General features: G+C 43.0%; 1 long non-coding RNA gene across 1 annotated transcript; it reads left to right on the plus strand.

Annotated features, from left to right (window-relative positions):
* Positions 1 to 8,879, plus strand: LOC121635355. The gene is made up of 4 exons (XR_006009428.1): positions 1 to 11; positions 2,993 to 3,321; positions 5,640 to 5,736; positions 8,854 to 8,879. It is a non-coding gene; the product is annotated as an uncharacterized LOC121635355 (long non-coding RNA).
* The last annotated feature ends 2,285 nt before the right edge of the window (positions 8,880 to 11,164 follow it).

An 11,164-nucleotide genomic window follows, 5' to 3' on the forward strand; every position in this document is an offset into this window, starting at 1 on the left:
TATATTTATCTGTAGCCAAGTGAACTAATAGTAAACATCTGTCATTGTGAAACAGAGCTTATAATGTTTTAAACTGTTTACCTGTTCACATTCGTTCTGCTTGTAAAGCTGGTATTGTGATAACTGTGTGGGGTATTTTAGTGACGCTGGCCCTTTAAGAGCAGCTCCAGACTAGAGCACGCAGGCTCGTAGGTTTCCGTCACACCGCGTGCTGCCAGCAGGAGTACTGGAGTAGTGATGTACGATGCCACTCGCTTTCTTTCTGATCCGATACCAAGTAAAATACAAGCCAGTATCGGCGATACCGATCTGATACCAGTCTGATACCGATCTGATACCGGTCTGATACCGGTCTGATACCGGTCTGATACCGGTCTGATACCGGTCTGATACTTTGTCCAGAAACTTCATGTGTTTGGAAAATCACTTTGAAAGCAGCTCCGCTGAGGAGAAAGGAAGTGGTGGTAACATTTTCATAGAATACTTAGTCAATCAAACTTAAATTACCAGTAAAATTGATAAATAAATACATAAATACCACAATAACTGCATGTTTGTCAACACCTACATATTAAAATATTTAGTTTAGTCAGGCTGGGAGGCGGCGCAGACAGGAAACAGCTCTCTGGAGGGCAGCCAGGAGGCCGCGACCACAGGAGCTGGATAGTCCAGCAGGATCCACCCAAAGACAGGCCCTGGAGTTAAAGGTGGAGGAGAGTGTCCCCCTCTTGTTGCAGGAACCAGAGGCGAAGAAGGAGCCTTCCTTCTGCTGCTACACCTGTACAGAAACACAACAAAGACGTTCTTACAGCTTTTACAAGTAAACTAAGCTGACAATCATCAGGAGCTCCTAAAAAAATAACCCAGACAGCAACAAGATGTATCACATCAACAACCAAAGTACCAAAGACACACACATAAATAATAATAAAATAATCCTAAACAAAAGTATTTCTTAGTGTATAAACACACTGGACAACTCAGTGACTGTCAGCATGAAGAGGATGAGGAATGAGGAGCGATCAGAGATGAGTGTGATCCTGCAAACGCGATCACGTCTCCACGGAGACTAGAGACAAACTAGGGCGGCCTAGAGATCGGGGTGATCGTTGGTAATCCTGGAGCAGGAACCCAAGCCACCCCACCACAAAGACTACCCTGGACCCACCCCAAGGGCGGCAGAGCAAAGCCCCAGCCAGAGCCCCCCGGGGTCACAGGGTCCAGGCCCCGGTGGGCCAAGATCGGCAGCTGCCGACCCCGCCAGACACCAGCCATCCAGGGTGGCCAGAATGAAGGGCCCAGGGCTTCAAAACCCCAGAGGCAGCACCTCCTCCACCCAACCTGTTACCCCCATCTATCCACCCTGTAACCCCTTCGGGGTCACCCCTCACTCAGCTGTCCTGTTTGTGGGCAGAGGGCTTCCACCTGAAGACCATGGGTGGATATCAGAAGCCTTGTTTAAGATCGGGGGTAAAGGGAAAACTGGAGCTCCAGGACAACCTGAAGCTGTGGTACTACCCACCTCAGCCGAGTCTCTACCACCAGGAGCCTTCACCAGACCGTGTTTTCACCCATCCACTACTCGTCTGGATGCTCTATAAGTTGTGGAAGGTTAAGGTGGTCTGCCCCAGTCCTTCTTGTGGTGGCATCAGCTGGTAAAACTCAGTTAAGGAACTCCTTAAATCATCTGAACTTATCTGAAGTTATCTGAGATGACGACTAAGAAAAGAGACTGCAATGAAATCTGCACGTTAATCTGAGGTACGAGTAGGAGACCTGCAGTAAAACTCACTGGTAAGACCCCCCAAAGAGAACAAATCCCTCCTATATGATGCATGTAAGGGGGGAGCCCCCCCATTATGAAAAATGAATTTCAGGCCCTGAAATTAACGGACTCTGGCAGAGGCTGAATGAAGAGGACCAGCAGCGGGTTGTTTATGCAGCTGCATCAAGAGACTTTTAAGTGGACGAGTCCGAGTTTCATTTCATTTCAGGATTCATTTAAATTTGTGAGACTTTTTCTTCAGATAAAATCTTTCATGATGACAGGCTTTAATATTTAAGACAATTTAATAATATTTAACATAAAGCTGGTCAAAACCTCATGAATAACATCACATCATAATGATATTTATGAACAAAAACAACATTTTTTACATTGTTATGCGATTAAAATGTGATTAATTGAGATGAATTAATTACATACATGTGTATATAATATACAAAGTTTCCATCACTCTGACTTTAGGTTGTGTTATTGTGGTTGTTTTGAATAAAACAAAGTACTACATCAAAAACTGATCTCAGCTGCAGGAATTGAGGCTGTGTTGTTCAAATAAGAAAACTTTATCGTTACAATTAATTTTCTAATAAATGTTACAAAGAGACTGAAACTAACTCAGCAGTTAGTGATAATCTACCCTGATCCATCATCCACTCAGGTCAATAATCCACTGCCACAATGGTCCAAAATAATCAATAACAGGCCCAATATTTATTAGTTATTTAATAAATAACTGCTGTTTAGAAAGCATCACACACTTCTACTCACAGGCCTATAAAAGCCACAGTAAACTTAATAAATGAATCATCAGTAATCCTAAAGTAATCTAAGTGTCAGTCAGTCCATTCACGTATGAAATGTTCATTTTAATTTAACCAACTTTAATAAATGAAACACTAAAACTCATTTATGAGTTAAACTCCTAGCTAGCTAACTAGCATTTAGCCGAGGCTAGCTGAGCTAGCTAGCAGTACTAATTACAATCTCTCTCTCTCTCTCTCTCTCTCTCTCTCTCTCTCTCTCTCTCTCTCTCTCCACATCACGCGCCAGTGTCCCACCTCTGACTGTCTCTCTTCCTCCGTTTTTCTGAACCGCTACGGTAACTTCTTCCTGAGGCCATGACGCCGTTTTCCTTTTATCTCCTCACTAACAGGAAAGATGGCGACCTGTCAATCATCCCGATCCTGACGTGAACTGGTCCTCTGGAAGCTACGTAGAACTGTGTCACCATACTGTACTACAAACAGCTGCTACGTTACTGCGCATGCGCGGCACGTATCCAGGACTCCACGCTGCCTTTCTGACGTAGCGTTCGGTGAGACATAATAAAGACAAGTTTAGAACGTCTCCTTCTACAAGCAGCTCTGAAAACCTGTTAGAGAGACTCTGGACCTGCTGGATGAAGGAAGCTTTCCTGATTTATGGAGGAGTTTTATTTTTCTCAGATTGTAGAAGGAAACGTTTCTGGTAAGTGGAATATTAAGGAAACTAAAGAGAGGAAGGAGAGCAGCAGAAGACCTGCCTGCAGCTGTTACAAGGTAGGAGGGATTCAACCTCTGAACACATGAAGTTAAAGAAATATATTTATAATTGTTCATTTAGCAAATGACTTCAAAGTAAACTGAAGTCATTTCACATTTTATGGTTTAATATGACTGAAATGTTTAGAAAAATAGTGCACATGTAGTTACACACATGACAAAAGTGTAACTACATTACAAAACTTTGTCATATTTTTCCAGTTTTCCAAACATTTCAGTCACATTATGTCACAAACGTGAAATGAGTTCAGTTTTCTGAGATGTCATTTGCTAAATGTAAACTTTCTGCCAGCTTCAAACAGTTTAGATTAGACAGTAAATATCTGATTATGTGACTTCTAGAAAACTGACCTCATGTCCATCTTTCAAACTTGTGCAGCTGCATTTAATGGTAACCAGTTTGTATGTGTTTGGTCGTTTCTATCACAGTTTCAGCCGTCAATAACATGGTCTGTGGGTTTAGTTGAGTTCTGGTTTGGACTCTTTTGGTTTCTTGATCAGACGTTTTGTTTTGTTGTTTAGTTTGATGAAGGTTTTTTCTTGTTTCAGTGTTTCGGTGCCAGGAAATTGTTATCTGATGTAAATATAGAAAGTTCATACCTGCTGCTTGTTTCATGGCAGCTGTACATGAATGTGTTAAAGTTGACACATAAAAAGCAGGAAATGGTGTAAGTGACTTTACTGACTGAATATTCTCTGATATTCTGACAGAATTCTGGTCAAAAGGTTTTTAGTTTAGATTAAGATGCATAATCGGCCAAATATTTAATAGATTATAAATCATAATGATTGTGATTGAATGTTGTCATATTTAGGATCAGATCAGAAGTCAGAAAATATGTTTGTGATGTTATAGCTGATCTAAAATAACTAGATGTCATTTATATCCATAATGTTTGATTATTATTGTAAGAGGACAGAATAAAGCTCAAACATGTCAGAGTAACGTTTCTGTAACTAATATTTATCATTTATGTCCTAAACTTTCCTTTTCTTCTGCTTTCTGTCATGTACAGTTTATATTTCTAAAGTCGTTTTCAAACATGTTTTCCTCCCGATTCTAAATAAAAACTTGTGACATTGTGTGAAATGTAAATAGAAACAGGATGCAGTGATTTGTAGATCATCTTGCTGTGCAGTTTATCTAAAGCAGGTTTATTTTCAGAGCTTGTGATGAATCAAATGTCATCACCTTGGATGGAAACAGAAGTTATGCAGCAGAGATGGTCCACAGCAGTTTAAGGCTCATCAAGAGATGAAAAGGGACTTTATGACAACGCTTTTTCTCTCAAAGTTTCTACATTCCAGAGATATTTATATAAAACCTTCACAAAATGAACTTTTTTCTCTTTCCTGTGTCACCATAAGCATTGCAGATGTCATGGAAAGCCTGAATGAAAGAGAGGACAAAACCAACATCTTCAACATTTGTGTTACGAGGGATCAAATACTAGAAAGGAGCATGAAACAATGGCAGCGTCAGAAAAAACCTTCTCCCCTTCATCCCCTCAGAGTTTCTTTTACTGGAGATAATCTGAGGAAGGAACTTTTAACTGGGATGTTTTTCTTCTTAATAGCAGAACTTATGTTTTGTTATGTCATTAGTAGCTTGTTAACCTTTATCTTGTATGTAAGCATCTTATTATTTCCTGTTTATTCATTCTAATCTATAATTTCCCACATTTTATACATTCCTGCTTAATGTTGGCTAAGAATTTCCTAAATGGTTGCGTTCATATTTACTAAGATCATTTGATCAAAAGTAGGATAATTTGTTCTGAATTATCTTAAATAAAACATTTTCCATTTATTTTACTTTCAGTAGAAATCAAATGTCAGATTTTTGTGTAATTAATTATTTTTATGAGCTTGCAGGACAGTTGGAGAGGTATTTGCTGTGGTGTTATTTAATTTGGTACAAAAGTTGTGTTCAGTGTCTGAGTACAGTCCCCAATATATTTTGAAAGTGTATCATACAGGATCTTTACTAACAATGTGTTTTTCCAGAATGTAGATAGGACCAGACCTTTGAAGAAAAGAGGCAGAATAATCCTCTAAGGTCTGCTGAGACAAAGACAGTCTACCCTTTGTTCTCTAGACAGGAAATAGATGGTGTTTTTATGTTGATCCAACAACTGGATTTATTGTCTGAGTTCAGTCCTCAGACAGTGAATCACATGTGGCGTGTTGTGAGGTTGTGGATCTCTCAAATGACATGGATGAGCAGACAAGGAAGACTTTATCCTTAGTTAGGAGGATCATTTCTAACCTGGTTTGTTGTCCTGTGAGTGATGTGCTTGTTTGCTCTGTTTCAGACTGAAGATCTACAGGAATTACCAGATAACGGACCTGCCTTGGACATTTTCCTGGAAAAACCCTCAGATGACTCCTAGAAGTGACTTGTCCATGACAGTAAGTCTTTTTCAGAAGTGCAGTTCTAGTTAAACACACAAGCTCCCAAACAGAAAATAATAACTAATATTTATATTGTTAATAATAATGTTTGACAGTAACACCTTTAATTATAATAAAGAAGCAAATAACAAAATTAAATCTAAAATTTTAAAGAGAGATAAAATTAGTTTGTAGTAAAATATTGGACCTGTAAAAAGTAGAGACACATTTTTATGGAAACAAAATCAGAGTTTTCTAATAAATTCTTCACTATGCAAAGATTAGTGACAGAGCCATAGGGTGAACCAAAATGAACCATGTTGAGCTTCAGGGGCCATAAAGACTGTAGGAAATTTGTTTCAGTGATCAACTGTCAGTCTTATAAGTATTTTTCTAAAGCATGAATATTTTTACTGGAAACATAGTTTTTCCCAACAATACAGTAAAATTCAAGTTCAAATCTATGACGCCTACGGAAAAGGGGTTGTCCAATGGCAATCCCTTAACATGGGCCCTAGGAGGGGTTTGAATAAATTTCACAATTTTGCTCTGACTTTAATTATTCCAAAGTCCGCCTTCGCGCCCCTGGTACTCCAAAAAGAACTTTGAAAAATGACTGAACCATCACGTCATCCTTCAAAGTGAATTTTTTAAACTGATGTTTCAAGCTCCAGTAAATGACAGGAAGATGTTTGAATGATGGATGAGACTTCTTTGGAATGGGCTGGGCTTTTGGGTGACAAAACTCACACTTTATATGGGAAAGTTTTACCCTCACCACAGCGCAGTAGAGTGAGATTTCAGTATTTGCAGCACTAATACTACACAATACCCGGACTTCACCCTCAGCACAGTGCAGCCAGGTGAGATTTGGGTATCTGGAGCAAGAATGCTGCCTCATAACCAGACTTTGTCCTCTAGCCGTCCCTGGCTTCCAGTGTTAAGGGATTGTCACTGGACAACCTTGCGGTGGACAAATGGACAGAGCTGATACTGATGGCAATCAACTGGTTGGCGACCACTGCCTTAAGCTGGATTTATACTCGTCTGGTGTCTACGTAAGATTACATCTGCGTAACCATCTGTGTAGCAGGGTGTACGTTAGGTGTACAAGAGGTGCTCATCAAGCCTCCACAGACACACTCGGTGTTTGTGGCGATGACGCCGTAACCGCCCTCACGCAGAAGCCTCACAAGTGTAAAGGGTGTAATCTTTTACAATGAAACTCTGGCAGCTTCCAACTCAGCAGTTACTATGAGCTTGTTCCAAATTGTATAGTTTACCTTTGGTAGTGGATGTGAAGCTTTTGGGCCTACAGAGCATTCCTTGTTAGTATAGTGACCAGTATCTCCGCCTCTCATGCAGAAGACCAGTTTGATTCCCTGACGGGGAGCTTTTGTTGTTTATTTGAGCCATAGTCTCTTACCACTGAACCCTTTTTCAGACACACAAACACACACAACACTGGGCAATGTCTTCACAGTGTGTTGAGAACAACTGTAGTTTGCCAAACAACCTTTATGGTTCAGATGCCTTTTCAGAATCAAAATGCTCTATACTGGAAACTGGATACACCTCATACAAATCAGGTCATGGTGAAGACTCATTTTTTTGCCCTGTTTATGGTTGTTGATGGGATGTAACTGGATAATGGATGGTAGTGATAAAATGCTGCAAAACTATTAATGTTTAGCAAGGTTTTTGGAACATCTTCAGTGTGTGGGAGTAGCAATGTAAGATGCCCTCAGCTCACCTAGTTTTTGCTGGTTATTTAGTGTGGTTGTGTCTGTATCAAATCATAATCTGGTGCACCTGTAAATACGCTGTAAAGACAGTCACACTGCTGTAGATATCCTCCAATGAAGTAATTAGTTTAAGGTACCTGACCAAGTATTACATGGCGAGTTGGAATAGCCTATTTTAAAACCATGTGCTTTCCTGCACTGTGCCATGACATTTTCATGCTGTGCTGATAAACATGTGAAACTGGTAGATGATTAACCTAGTAGAAGTAGTCTGTCAGGGTGTGATTTGAACCCACAGATCCTTTAAAAGACCAGAATTCCCTGTTTTATGAAAGGAAACAACCCTTGAGTTTGGCGTCTTAGACCGTTCAGCCTGAGTAGAATCTGACATGCAACTTGGACATTCCTGGTGTTGAAAAACTTGTAAATCCTGACAAGGAGTAAAGCGTAAAACATGACTGCAATAAAAATACAGTTGTCACAGAAGGTCATGAAGATGCATTAAATGGCTGTTGGAAAAGCTTTTGTCACTTGATTCTTTCCATGAGATTTTGTTGCCCCTGGATCTGAAACGTTCACACTTCATTAGCGCCTGATTTTCTGCTCTGCTGTTTCATAAAATGCACAAAAAGTCTTTTATAAATAAAGTTTTCCTGTCCTTTGACTCACATGAAAAAGGTTTCTAGGACCTCCTTCTTCCACCTACTTTATATTCCCAAGATGAGGAGCATCCTGTCTAAGAGTGATGCAGGAAAACTAGTCCATGGATTACAGATTCCCCATTATTGTTCTGTCCCAGAAATGCTCTGAAAGTCTCCATCTGATATAAAAGTTTGGCTTCAGGAAGCACAGCTTTCAGTTATCGGACCCTCTCTGTGGAACCGGCTCCCAGTTTAACTTCAGGTATCAGACCCCCTCTCCACCTTCAGATTATCTTCTAACTTTCCTTCCTTCCTGATAAACCTTATAGCAGGTCTGGTTTGGTGACCCTGATCCATCCCTCTAGTCCTGCTGCTCTATGCCGAGGCTGCTGGGGGACGTCCCATGATGCACTGGGCTCCTCTCTGCTCCCTTTACTCTCCACGTAGAAACATCGGACATTGACAAGGATTGTACCACTTTTAAAGGTCTGACATGGGCTTTGCTTTAAACTGGTTTTCGTCCTGCTTGTGGGTCTGTTTCCAGTTGTTCTGAGCTTGGTTTTGGGTCAGTTCGGAGGAGAATTGAACTAGTTTTGGACTTGGTCTGAAGCTGGTTTTCAACTTTGGTGGTGTAGTTATAGAGAGGTCTTAATTATGTTTTGGAAAAGTTTTGTAAGGATTAAACTGGTTTAAAGCTAATCTGGGTTTGAAATGGATTTTCGGTGGTTTTGTGATATTTTCTTAAACAGGTTTCAGACTGACGACCCTGAATTTGATTAAGACGTATAGAAAATGATGAAATGAGACTTCAGACTGGTTTAACGGTGGTTTGTGACTAGAAGCTGAACCAGTCTTGCGTGTGGGCTTTACAGCCTTTCAGTTAATGATTTAAGACTTCATCTTAATATTTAAGTCCTTATTTTGGCTTGAATCTTATTTTTAAGGCTCCTCGGAGACCAAGACTGAGTGTCCCCGCAGCTCTAGTAAGACTCCTGTGTGTGTTTGTGTGTGTGGCCCCTGGGGGTCCATTGAAAGCATTTCACAGCTTTAAACGTTACTTGAGAAAGACTGGAGGGTGCAAGGCTGACAGCAGAGCTGCCAGTCAAACTTATTGTCATGGCAGCACACAGTCTGACAGCTGTCAGTCTTTGCATCTCGCTCTGTGTGTGTGTTTGGTCCTAAGGAGGTAATACTGCCACTTGAAGCCTCACACACACTGCTACACACACACTGCTAAACACAAATAAAACCACACACAGATTTCATTAGCGTGACAAACAGTTAAAGCAGCATTAGACTCTGGCAGCTAAATCCATAGGAGACAAATGATAAACCCCCTCGCAGAGCTCCACGGTGGGGCCTACTGAGCCTCCTCGCAGAACTCCGCGGTGGGGCCTACTAAGCCCCTTCGCAGAGCTCCACGGTGGGGCCTACTGAGCCTCCTCGCAGAACTCCGCGGTGGGGCCTACTGAGCCTCCTCGCAGAGCTCCGCGGTGGGGCCTACTGAGCCTCCTCGCAGAGCTGCGCGGTGGGGCCTACTAAGCCCCTTCGCAGAGCTCTACGATGGGCCTACTGAGCCTCCTCGCAGAGCTTCACGATGGGGCCTACTAAGCCCTCTCGCAGAGCTCTACAGTCGGGCCTACTGAGCTCTCTCGCAGAGCTCTACAGTCGGGCCTACTGAGCCCTCTCGCAGAGCTCCACGATGGGGCCTACTGAGCCCCCTCGCAGAGCTCCACAGTGGGGCCTGCTAAGTCCCCTCATGGAGCTCCTCGGGGGGGCCTACTAAGTCCCCTCATAAAGCTCCATGATTGGGCCTACTGAGCCCCCTCGCAGAGCTGCACGGTGGGGCCTGCTAAGTCCCCTCATGGAGCTCCTCGGTGGGGCCTACTAAGCCCCCTCGCAGAGCTCCACAGAGGGGCCTACTAAGTCTCCTCATGGAGTTCCACGGTGGGGCCTACTAAGCCCCCTCGCAGAGCTCCACGGTGGCGCCTACTAAGCCCCCTCGCAGAGCTCCACGGTGGCGCCTACTAAGTCCCCTCAGAAAGCTCCATGATGGGGCCTACTGAGCCCTCTCACAGAGCTCCACGATGGGGCCTACTAAGCCCCCTCGCAGAGCTGCGCGGTGGGGCCTGCTAAGTCCCCTCATGGAGCTCCTCGGTGGGGTCTACTAAGCCCCCTCGCAGAGCTCCACAGTGGGGCCTACTAAGTCCCCTCATGGAGTTCCATGGTGGGGCCTACTAAGCCCCCTCGCAGAGCTCCACAGTGGGGCCTACTAAGTCACCTCATGGAGCTCCTCGGTGGGGCCTACTAAGCCCCCTCGCAGAGCTCCACGGTGGCGCCCACTAAGCCCCCTCGCAGAGCTGCACACTGACCTGTGCTGACTCCGGAGTTGGCAATGACTGTGGCGTCAGTCCACTGGTCGGCACTGGAGACGGAGTAGGAGCGTTGGTGCATGCCCTCAAGGCCTCCAGTGCAGCTGGACTAGTAAAGGTGTGAGATGGGTGAATTTAGGGGATTGAGTTATCAGCCTTGCAGCAGCGTTCTGAACCAACTGGTGACAGTCAAGCGATTTTTTGCTTAAACACGTCAAGAGGGAATTACAATAATCTGGTCTGGATGAGATGAAGGCATGAACGATCATTTCCATCTCAGATGATGAAACAACTGGACTCAGCTTAGCAATGTTTTTGAGGTGATAGAAACAAGAGCGAACAAGTGATTTTACATGAGCATCTAAAGACATTGCAGGGTCAAGGGTTACACCAAGGTTCCTGACCGAGGGCTTAATACATGAGGCAAGTGGGCCAAGACTCTCAGCTATCTCAGGGAAAAATCTGCCAGGGGCACAAACAAGGACCTCAGTTTTTACATCATTAAGTTGGAGAAAGTTACCATTCATCCAGCTCCTGAGAGCATCCAAACACCCAAGCATGATCTGAAACTTAAAAACATCCTGAGGTTTAAAAGAAACAAAAAGCTGAATATCATCAGCATAACAATGATAATAAATATCTTTAAAAGACTGGTTTTCGTCCTGCTTGTGGGTCTGTTTCCAGTTGT

Source organism: Melanotaenia boesemani, chromosome 24 (assembly GCF_017639745.1).
Source record: "Melanotaenia boesemani isolate fMelBoe1 chromosome 24, fMelBoe1.pri, whole genome shotgun sequence".
In the NCBI taxonomy this organism is placed as follows: Eukaryota; Metazoa; Chordata; class Actinopteri; order Atheriniformes; family Melanotaeniidae; genus Melanotaenia; species Melanotaenia boesemani.